At 48.0% G+C, this 10,961-nt stretch overlaps 1 protein-coding gene across 1 annotated transcript in view; it reads right to left on the bottom strand.

Annotated features, from left to right (window-relative positions):
- PTAFR (platelet activating factor receptor) overlaps positions 1 to 10,165 on the bottom strand; it is a 16,522-nt gene extending 6,357 nt beyond the window's left edge. The window contains exon 1 of the mRNA XM_080921030.1: positions 10,113 to 10,165. The gene's annotated coding sequence lies outside the window, so the exon portion shown is untranslated. The remainder of the gene's footprint in view (positions 1 to 10,112) is intronic.
- Positions 10,166 to 10,961: the final 796 nt, after the last annotated feature.

Raw genomic sequence — 10,961 nt, 5'->3', positions numbered from 1 at the left:
AAGCTACCAAGTTTCGTTAGGGTTGCTTACAAATATGCATTCATGGGTGAGGATTTATTTGTAGGCTTATTTCTGTTTTGGGGGTGTCAGTGTGTGTGTGTGTGTGTGTGTGTGTGTGAGTGACTGAGAGAGAATGTGTGTGTGTGTATAGTGCATGTGCACATGTGTGTGTACACTCCCCTGTGGGGGCTGTTGGGGTCCTCTTTCACTTCTTGCCAAACCTGGAGACACAGTTTTGCTGTTGATGTTTTTATTGGTTTGCAGCTCTTCTCGTAGCCAGCAAGGCCAGCAATCCTCCTGTCTCCAACTTTCACTGTCTGTGAGGTCCACATCATTGGTGCTGGAGTCTAAACTTATAGTCTCATGCTTGGATAGCAAGCACTCTTAACCACTCTTTGTTTTTTTCCAGACAGGGTTTTTCTGTGTAGCCCTGCCTGTCCTGGAACTTGCTCTGCAGATCAGGCTGGCCTCGAACTCACAGAGATTTGCCTGCCTCTGCCTGGGTTTAAAGGTGTATGCCACCACCTCCAGGGGTCTCTGAGACCTTCAGTCAGTAAAGACATACCAGAGATGAGAAAATGTGCATGTGCCTGCCCCCATAGTCTCAGCCCCTTTGTCTGGTCCTCTTCTCTGCCCTGCTGAACCCCCTGACTGGGGGCGGGGGGTTCCTGAGGTGGGAAGTACATCTGGCCTAATTCTCTGAGAAGGGTAGGGACTGGCTACAGAGCCACAGCTGGGCAGCTGTGGCACTCACTCTGTATCTCTGGGAAATCTTGTCCCTACCCCCAACCCACACAGGAAGTCCCTTCCTCCTCTTGGGTCTGGCTCCAGTTAGGGGGATGCCCGTGACTATCTCTAGAAAAATCTCGAGTCAGAGGACCAGCTCATGGCTTGGTGGGCCCTGTCATGTGTCGTGCCTGCACAGACCCACTGAGAAAGCCTGTGGCTAGGTGAACAAGGCACTCACTGGGTTTGCTAAAAGAAGTGCCGACGTTTTATTTATCAACCTACGTAATGCTTCACTATAGCTGTCTTTCTGTAGTAGGAGTAAAAGGGCCTTGCATATGCTGACCAAGTATTCTATGTCTGGGGTGTACTCCAGGTGTACCCCCAAGTTCTCCTTTAGCTCTTCTGGTCTCATTAACTTACCCGGGCAGGAATCGAACTTGAAATTCAGATTTGCTGGGACCACAAACCTACAGCACTGTGCCTAGCTTACCATATGCTTTAGATATTGATTTCTTTTCACTTTGGTTTGGTTTGGTTTTGTCTTTCAGGACAAGATTTTTCTGTGTAGCCCTGGCTGTCCTGGAACTCGTTCAGTAAACCAGACTGGCTTTGAACTCACAGAGATTCACTTGTCTCTGCCTCCTGAGGGCTTGAGTGCATGGGTTAAAGGCATGTCTGGCTTAGACTTTGATTTCTATGCCTGTTTCCTCACCAGGATGAAAAGCAAAGACTTCCTGAAAGCAAAGACTAAGCCATTTTTATTTCTTTATTCCCAGTATTTGTGGCCAGGAATAAATGAAACCACTAAGCCACTGACAATTTCATGGTAAATGTCAAAAAGGTAATATGTCAGTTTTTCGGGGGGGGGCAAACTAAGAATAAAATAGACTGGGAAGAACGGGGTCTCCCCAGGCATAAAGACCTTAGTCAAGGGGCTTGACTCTCTGAACTTGTCCTGTGAAAATTCTTCCACCGGAGCCCACCCAGTATATAGCTCAGTGGGTGGAATACTACAAGTCTGATTTAGAATCCCCTAGGTTTGATCCCCAGCACCAGACATCAAGATAGGCATTGCGATGCATGATTTTAATTCCAGCACTGGGGAGGCAGAGGCAGGTGGGTCTCTGTAAGTTCAAGGTAAGCCTGGTCTACATAGGGAGTTCCAGGACAGCCAGGGTTATGTAGAGAGACCCTGCCTCAAAAAAACAAAACAAAACAAAAATAAATAAACAAAAATAAATAAATCTCACACTTCTAACAATGCCCAAAGATGACAAAGTGACTAAAACATACCTAAGGCCGGTTGGCCAGGACTTCCCTCCTCTCCCAGAGGAACTAACTATGGTTATCCAGAAACACAAGGGCTCTCCCCACATACCAGCTCCCCTCCCCCAGCTCCAGAGAGTCTCTGGAGCCTGCCAACACAACTTTCAAAAGCTCTGGAAGACTCCTCAACCCTTAGTCTGTGGGTGGGGCCCAGCCTGTTGCCCCTTGCAATGTGAGAAATAAACCTTTCTTTCTATTAAAAAAATAATTTATAAAAGTAATTTGATTTGGAAAATCAAGCTGATGGACTGCACAGACATTTAGAAGAAGGAAGAGGTTTGAACCACTCAATTTAAAACTTGGGCACAGTTCCCTGAGGGTCGAAGCCCAACCAATGGCCCAGGCCCAGTCCTCCGATGGAGGTGGGGTAAACCATGCATATTAGTGAAACCAAAGAACCCTGGCTCTCTAACACACACCCACTGCAAACGTGCAAACACAGGCAGCTCCCTCGGAACCCAAGGAAAGGGTTCCCAGCAAGGACAGAGGCAGAAGCATCAGGAATTGGGCAGAAGAAAAAAATGTGCTGGTTATTACTCCCACAGAGACACTGGGATGGAAAGCTGAGGTCACCAGTAATCCAGCCCTGTTACTTTGTGGAGTCTGCTGCAGGCAAAAGTAGAAATGTCTAAATATTTATAAACTGTAAATTGGACATGCGCAACCTCATTCCAATCTCTTTCCAACACGGTGTGGATGAGGAATGGCAGAGAGAGAGAGAGAGAGAGAGAGAGAGAGAGAGAGAGAGAGAGAGAGAGAGAGAGAGAGAGAGAGAGGAAACACACATACTTTCCACACTTGGACCCAAGCACTCCTTTCTTGGTTGAGGTGTTGGAGAAGAACTTGAGCCCCCCCCCCACCTAAACCTGGGACACTGGCCAATCTTCACTAGGGAAGTCTCAGGCATTTGTTCTTACCTGGGGGAGCATATATCCTGCACAAATCAGCTTTGTAAAATGGACTTATTTCTTTTCTAGATGAGACAGACACCTGCTGTTCCAGGAGAGAATGTAGGATTAAGAAAGAAAAGGCACTGGAGAGAGGACTCGGCAGCTGAGAGCACTGACTGCTCTGCCAGGGGGTTGGGGATAGAGGAATTGGCCATAATGGCACATACCTGTATCTTCAGCAGTCAGGACGCTGGGGCAGGAGGCTTGCCTTGTATTCCAGGCCAATCTACGCTATACAGAGCTGTCTCAAAGCGACAACAAAAACAACTGAGCCGAGACCCCAAGTTTGATTCTTACGTTGCAGAGCACAAAAGGGAAGAAAGGACAGACTTTACTCCTGGTCACTTATCCAAAGTAGATACAGCTGGATCACAAGCGTGTGACAGCAGCCATCATCACAGAAGTGCAAAGTGAAACCAACCCACCGTACAGCCACTAGAATGACCTCCACCAAAAATAATACTCGGGTCTAGGGAGGTGGGTCTGTGGCTAAGGGCCTGAGTGAAGTCCCCATCGCCCACGTAAAGGGTTGCGTGCGTCTATAACCGCAGCCCCAGGGGGATGGAGAGCGGTGGGTCCTCAAAGCTTACTGACCACCCAGCGCAGCTGAAGTGATAGGATCCAGGGTCAGCGCAGGCCCTACCAAAATGTAAGGTGGAGAGAAATCGAAGACGTTCTGGTACTGACCCATGGTCTCTACTAACACACGAATGAGTATGTGTTCCCTCACACCTGAATGCACACACAGGAAAAGCCAGGCACGGGGCTGGGGAAATTGCTCGGCACTTAAGAGCACTGGCTGCTCTTCCAGAAACCCTTCCCAGCATCCACACGGCAGCTTACAACCATCTGTAACTGCAGTTTCAGAGGATTTCTGCCCTCTTCTGGCCACTATAGGTACTGCATCCATGTGGTACATATAAGCAAAAAAAATGTAACATACACAAAAATTAAATATATATCCTTTTTTTATTAAAAACAAAAAAACTAGGGCTAGAGAGATAGCTCAGTGATTAAGAGCACTGGCTGCTCTTCCAGAGATCCTGAGTTCAATTCCCAGCAACCACATGGTGGCTCACAACCATCTGTAATGAGATCTGATGCCCTCTTCTGGTGTGTCTGAAGGAGGCTACAATATACTCATATATATGTGTGTGTGTGTGTGTGTGTGTGTGTGTGTGTGTGTTGTTTCACATCTCCCCTAGTTTTTTTGTGACATCACCAATGGATAAGCCAGGATGCTCGCCTTTGATTTTTGGGTGGTATTCAAAACAAAAAGAAGGCCAAGGAAGCCTCTTGGGTGCATTGGGGTATTTTAACTTCTTTTTAGTCTTCCTTTTAGGGGGGTGTGGGTTTTCATTTCTCTTTCATAACAAGCCTTGTCAGCCTTTGCCATATCTTCAAATTCCCCCTTTTCTTTAGCAGACATGGTCCTCCACCTCTCTGAGCACTTCTTGGAGAACTCTGAGAAATTGACAGAAGCATCCGGGTGTTTCTTGTGCTCCTCCCGGCAGGTTTGCACAGAGAATGCATGTGAGGACATTTCGCCTCCCGGCTTCTTAGAATCTCCTTTGCCCATGTTTAGTGGATTTTCCTCCATTAGGCACAAAGTCGCCCAGTGCCCGTCCAGTTCTCCCTTACCCCGGAGCTGTCTCTATGGAGCTCAATGGACTGCAACGGCCGTGAGAGCGGGAGCCAGCTAGATGCTGCTTCTAATTAACCAATTAAAATTTAAAAACTGAGAAGAGGGTTGGAGCTGGAGCCCAGGGGTGAAGCACTTACCCAGCAAGTGTGGGGTCTCAGGTGGACTCCCCAACACTGAAGAGAAAAGAAGGACTTAACACAGGCCTAAGAAATGGCAGATTTGAAAGTATGCTGTGCATTTTTTTTAAGGTGTCGGGTGGGAGGTTCATCATTTTTCTTTTAAGATGTGTCATTTATTACTTTTAATTATGTGTCAGTCTGTGTACACGTGGATGCCAGTGCCCACAGAGGCTCTGGTCTGGAGCTAGGGTTTCCAGGCTGTTGTGAGCCACCTGACATGGTTACTCTAAATTAACTCTGGTCCTCTGGAGGTGAAGTACATGCTCTTGACCACTGAGCCATCTCTCGGGCCCACGTTGTGTGAATTTTGTATGTTTGGTTGGTTGGTTGGCTGGTTGGTTGGTTGGTTGGTTTAATTTAGGTTTTCAAGACAGACTTTCTCTGGTTAGCCTTGGCTGTCCTGGAACTCACGATGTTGACCAGACTGGCCTTGAACTCAGAAATCTGCCTGTGTCAAGGCATAGGCCACCACCTTCCAGCCAGGTTATATATTCTTAACTTGAAATTGCATGACCCAAATTTCATAGCTGCACAGTCTTTGAACAAACTGTTTCTTTTCTTAGCCTTAGCTGCAAAATACAGATTAGAACAAACTTCCTCCGATGGTGTTTTTTCTAGTTCACCTGAAAAATTGGAATACCCACAAACCCACTTCCTAGGATTGCTTCAAGGATTAAAGAAAATGGTCTGCTAGGGCCAGTGAGATGACTCAGCTGTTAATACATCAAACCTAGAGACCCAAGTTCCATCCACAGAACCCACCTGATGAAGAGAATAAATATAGTGTAAATATAACTTTAAAATAAGCTCTTCTATTTTTAGAGAAAGTCATATGTACAGCACATGTGTAACACACACACACAGGAAAATAAGAGGAAAGTGTTGAGCTTATAGTAGGTGCTCAATAAATAAACGGGTTACCTCCTGTTCTGGGTCCCTGTTGCCTCACATTTGTGTCCTGGCTGGGGCAGCCATGGTGGCCGGACCCTCATAGAATCCCCTCAGAAGTGCTCTCAGTGCTGTTTCTCCAGATGTGAGAACTGAGGCCAAATATGGAGATCAAATATCCATGAAGACTCTGGACCAGATTCCCCACAGTCATGGCCTTACGCTAACAGAATTACAGACTGAAGAATGGGGATCTTCGCTGAGGGCCGGGTCCCAGGGCTAGGAACAGAATTAGCAGTTTTCCTTTTTGCTAGCAACCCTCCCAACCTTGATTCAGGTATGACTGTGTATATTATATGAAAGTGTGTGTATGAAGCTGTGTGTGTGTGTGTATGTCTGTGTGTACATCTGTGTGTGTGAATGTGTGTGTATATATGTTGTGCGACTGTCTGTATGTGTCTGTGTGTATTTGTTGTGTCAGTATGTGTGTCTTTATGTGTGTGTCTGTGTATCTCTGTGTGGTGACTGTGTACTGTGTGTGTGTGTCTGCGTATGTGTATCTGTGTGTATGAGTGTGCATGTGCACGTGTGTGTGTGTGTGTGTGTGTGTGTGTGTGTGTGATCAGAAGTCAGCTCCTCAGAGTGTTGTTCCTCAGGTTCAGTATGCCTTGTCTTTCGAGACAGGGTGTCTCTGTGAGTAGGGAGGCTAACTTGCCAGTGAACCCCAGCAACACCTGTCTCATCTCCAGCACCAGGATTAAAGGTTTGGGCTCTATGACCAGCTTTTGCATGAAGGTCAAACTCAGATCCTCATGAATGTAAGATGGACAACGGGCTCGACTGAGCCCTTGTTCCCACCCTCTTTTTACTTATTTATGTATTTACTGGGACAGGGTCTCCATCTATATCTAAGGCTGGTCTCAAACTCACAGCAATGCCCCTGCCTCCGCCTCCAAAGTTCTTGGATTTTAAATGTGGCCCATCATGTCTGGCTAAGTTTCCTTTCCTCACATGTCAAATGATGAGAATTAAACCCTTTCTAGGAGGTGGGTAGTGGTGGCACACGCACACCTTTGAGCACTCCCACTGGGGAGACATAGGCAGACAGATCTCTGAATTTAAGGCCAATCTGGTCTACAAAGCAAGTTCTGGAACAGTGAGAACGAACCAACCAATCAGAACAACAAAAACCTTTGTAGGGCCACATGTATTTGTACAAGCCTATAATCCCAGCATTTTGGTAGGAAGGTCAAGAATTCAAGTCCCAGCCTGATCTGCATAGCAAGTTGGAAGCCAGCCTGGAGTGCACAAGATACTATCTCAATAAAATAGAAGAATAGATATAAATAAATAAAATCAAAGTCTTCCTATGTACAGGATGTTGTTAGCAAATCTACAGACTCTTTTCCCCACGCAATACCATTCACAAATTACTAGATTGTTCTAGGAACAGAAAGGAAGTGTATGCAATGGTCAGGTCTACCTCTCCCAGCAGGCTTAGGATCTGAGTTTTTACTAGGGCTGGAATATTGGGGAGAGGGGGTGAAACTGTGGTCTTCAAACCCTTCCAGGAAAAAGATTTCCAAGAACCTTGGTGTCCTTTCTTCTCTTCCTCTTTTCTGTTTTGGGCATTGGTCCAGCTCTGTCATGGCAACTGACAGACTTGTCATCACAAACATCCCAAGGTTGTCCAGAGTGCCAACATGGTGTCCAGACCAGCTGTCTGATCTCCCTGGTCATCAGGATTTTGATCTTTTTGCAAGTAAGCACTAGCAAACCAGAAGGACAAGAGGCTGCCAGCACTTTCAAGGTTCACACTGGTAACGGTAGTTCTGGTGGCCAAGGAAGCTCAGCTCCCTTACCAGAGTCCTCTCAGTGTACTTCCTACTAATAAGGGGCAAATCCACCTTGTGCCACACCAACCAAATCATTGGGAAGAGGTCTCAGGGGGGCAGGAGGGAAGCACAGTCACTGGAACCAGGGGAGCAGGACTCCAGTCTCAGTGGGGTTACCCCCCACCCTGAGAGAATCTCTCGCCCCAGGGTTTTTAATCTGACAACTGGGGTGCCCTGCCAGCCTCAACGAGGGGTGAGCTCACAGGAGGTGGAAGACGGAATGTTTGGAAAAAGGTAACACACTTACTTGGTAAATTGAAATGGACTTTGCACAAATGGCTGACGTATTTCCTGGCCCAGCCAGCTCAAGTGTTCTGCAAAGAGCCGAACACCCACGGGCCCCCCAAACTATACACGGAAGGTCTGCCACCCTCATCATGATTCTAAGTGGCTGCTCAGAGCAGCTGTGCATAGGGCTAGCCTCTGATCTAAGGAACTGAGTCCACTCTCTGGGAAGATGCCTGTCCCCTGGAGCTCATCCAGTTGTGCTCCTAGACTCTAGCTTGGTCCTCATCCCATCCTGAGCCCAACCTCCATCTACTGAGGGGTCCTGTATGGAAAAGGAGGGGGGTCAATGGCCTTCAGTAAGACCTGTCTGCAGGCCAAGAGTGGGGCTGTCTCTGATTCCCATAAAAGGACAAACAGATGGGGAGGAACTGGGAGAAGAAGAGGGAAGGGAAGCTGTAAGATAGAGAGATAGATAGATAGATAGATAGATAGATAGGTAGATACATACATACATACATACATACATACATACATACATACATACATGGATGGATGAATATATACTAACATACTTTTTTAAAAGATAAAACAGCTGTCATGCCAGGGGTCATCACATCTCATCAATCAAGAGGAAAACTTGTCCATGAGGCACATTTGGTCGGTACTGCCTGGGACTGTGGCTCTCTTGCCCAAGCCTTCACTGACCGGATGGAATGACCCAAGGTTTCTAGGGTGAGGACAGAGCTGGCCGGTGACTCACTGTCCACCCAAAAGAAGTACAGTTTTGGTGATACTATCTCTTCATCTACTTAGCATATATCAGGGAGGCGTTGGGGTCTCATGTAGTCCACGCTGGCCTTCAACTTGCTATGTAGCTAAGGCTAACCTTGAGCTGATCTTACTGCCTCTGCCTCTGGAGGGCTGAGACGGCAGATGTGCCCACCAAACCCAGCTCAGTGCCTATTGCTGTGCCCGTTTTAAGCCCCGCTAACTAGGAGAAGAGGCGATAAACAAGCAACGGTTCCTCTTTAAGACGCCAGTGAGCATTGACGGGGACACCCCTGTTCGTGCTCAGCAAAGCATGTCCTCCACTTTCTTAATTCATCTTCCCACAAACCTACAAAGTCAGAATTTGAAACCGCAAAGGAGAAAATCGACTCTACTCAATGGCCCACAGTCGCAGATTATAAGCAAGACCTAAGGATGAAAGGCCAGTCATCTCCTTCTTTTTCTCTCTGGCTGGGTACACAGAGGAAAATGTTCCCTCTTCTCTGACAGTCACCATCCCCCCTCTACCCCGATCCTTTATCCCTCAGGATCCCACAAGTCCTTGGCCAGCAGCTCTGATCTCACCCCAAGGCTTCCTGTCAGGGAGAGATAGCCAGTACTACACTGGCCTCTGTCCCCAACACCGGAGATTTAACGTGGTGACCATTCATGGGCCTAGTCATTTATACCAACCACCCAGTTGTCATCACTTTGGGGAAACGCAGGAATGGGTGAGGTCCCGGGGATCCAGCCCCATCCCAGGCCCTTTAACTCACCCTCCCAGGAAAGCCTGCTGGGGAGATGACATTAATTATGCACAGAGAGGGTATATAACTTGGATAAAGTCACACAGCAAGTAAAGCAAATGGTGGTCTGCTCACAGAGCTCCAAACAGCTGCCTCCCCTCCTCACCATCGCCTCCTGTAAGTAGCTCACAACAATCTCAAACTTAAGTTCCAGGGGTCTGACCCCCTCTTCTGACTCCAAGGCACCAGGAATGCACACAGTGAGCCTACAAAATACCCATGCACATAAAATAATCCAAGGCTTGTCTGTGCTGTCCAGTGAGTTCAAAGCCAGCCTCGACAGTTTGAAAGAACTTGATGTAAAATAAAAGTCAGGGTTGGTGAGATAGCCCAGTGGGTAGAGACATCTGGCTGCTAAGCCTGAGAACTGAAGAATCAGGAGAAGAGAACGGACTCCCACAATCTGCCCTCTGACTCACACATGTGCACCGTGACACACACAAATACACACGATAAGCAAATAAAAAGTAAAAGGAGGGTTAGTGGCCATGCTCGTGTATGGTCCTGGATTTAGCCTGCTGCACAGAAAGAAAAAAAAAGCTCTTTTTGAACATGAAGCTTGGCCTCAGAGAGATGCCAGAATTCCTAAAAAACCCAGCCACCCATCTACCTTAGTATGACCTGGGGCATGACTTTGGCCTCCTGAGGCGATCTGTGTAGGGTTCTCCCTAGCCCAGCCAGACGGGGACCCTCCTTACCTATAGGAGCTCAGCCGTAGGCTCTGCGTGTCGCTCCGGGTCCGAGCCTCAGCGTCCAGCCTCTGTGTTGTGGTCTGGAAATTGCAGAAGTGAGGAAACAGCCTATCACTGCCAAGTCACCCCTGGGAGGAAACACAGTGACCCGGGGCCCCTCCAACGGATGCCACAGGAACCTCCACACTGACTGAGCCAGCCAGACTTGAGTAGTGCAGAAGTTTTCTGCAGAGCAAGCAAGGGGCAGGGTGTGTGGAAAGGGGAGAGAGAGACGGGGACAGAGACAGACAGAAACAAAGAGACAGAGAGACAGAGACAATCAAAGCAAGCAGTTAGCATGAGGAGCGTAAAAGGGAGTCAGAAAGGAGGGGAGAAGGCGAGCAGGGTAGAGGGAGGGAGAACGACTGATGTAAACAGGGGAGCATGAGAGGAATGAGAGAGGGGACCCAGGGAGGGACAAGGGAAAGGATGAACGGCAGAGAGCAGCCTGCGCCCGAGAGCATGCGCGAATGAACATTGCAGTCCATAGACCACTGTAGGGGAAAGAAAGACGGAGAAGCCATTAGATGAGAGAAAGGGACGGGGACAGCTGGAAGTACAGCTGTGGTCATTTAGACTGGGCAAGGAATCCCTGGTGACCGAGACGAATTGGGCCCAAGAAACCCATGGGAGCCCAGAGCCACTGAGCTGGAGGAAGGAGGAAATTTCTCAAGGCCCTGAGCTAAAGTTCAGCTGCAAGTGAGTGCTCGGGAGGGAGAGAGGGTGAAGAGGTATGCGCAGCTGAGGGCAAAGCCAAGTAAGTTTTGTGTGTGAGCATGAGTCAGGGGAGGACTTCCATGTACACAAATGAGAGAT

Source organism: Micromys minutus, assembly GCF_963924665.1.
Source record: "Micromys minutus genome assembly, chromosome: 9".
In the NCBI taxonomy this organism is placed as follows: domain Eukaryota; kingdom Metazoa; phylum Chordata; class Mammalia; order Rodentia; family Muridae; genus Micromys; species Micromys minutus.
Note: the sequence above shows the minus strand (reverse complement) of the source record. Positions and strands in the feature narration are given on the sequence as shown.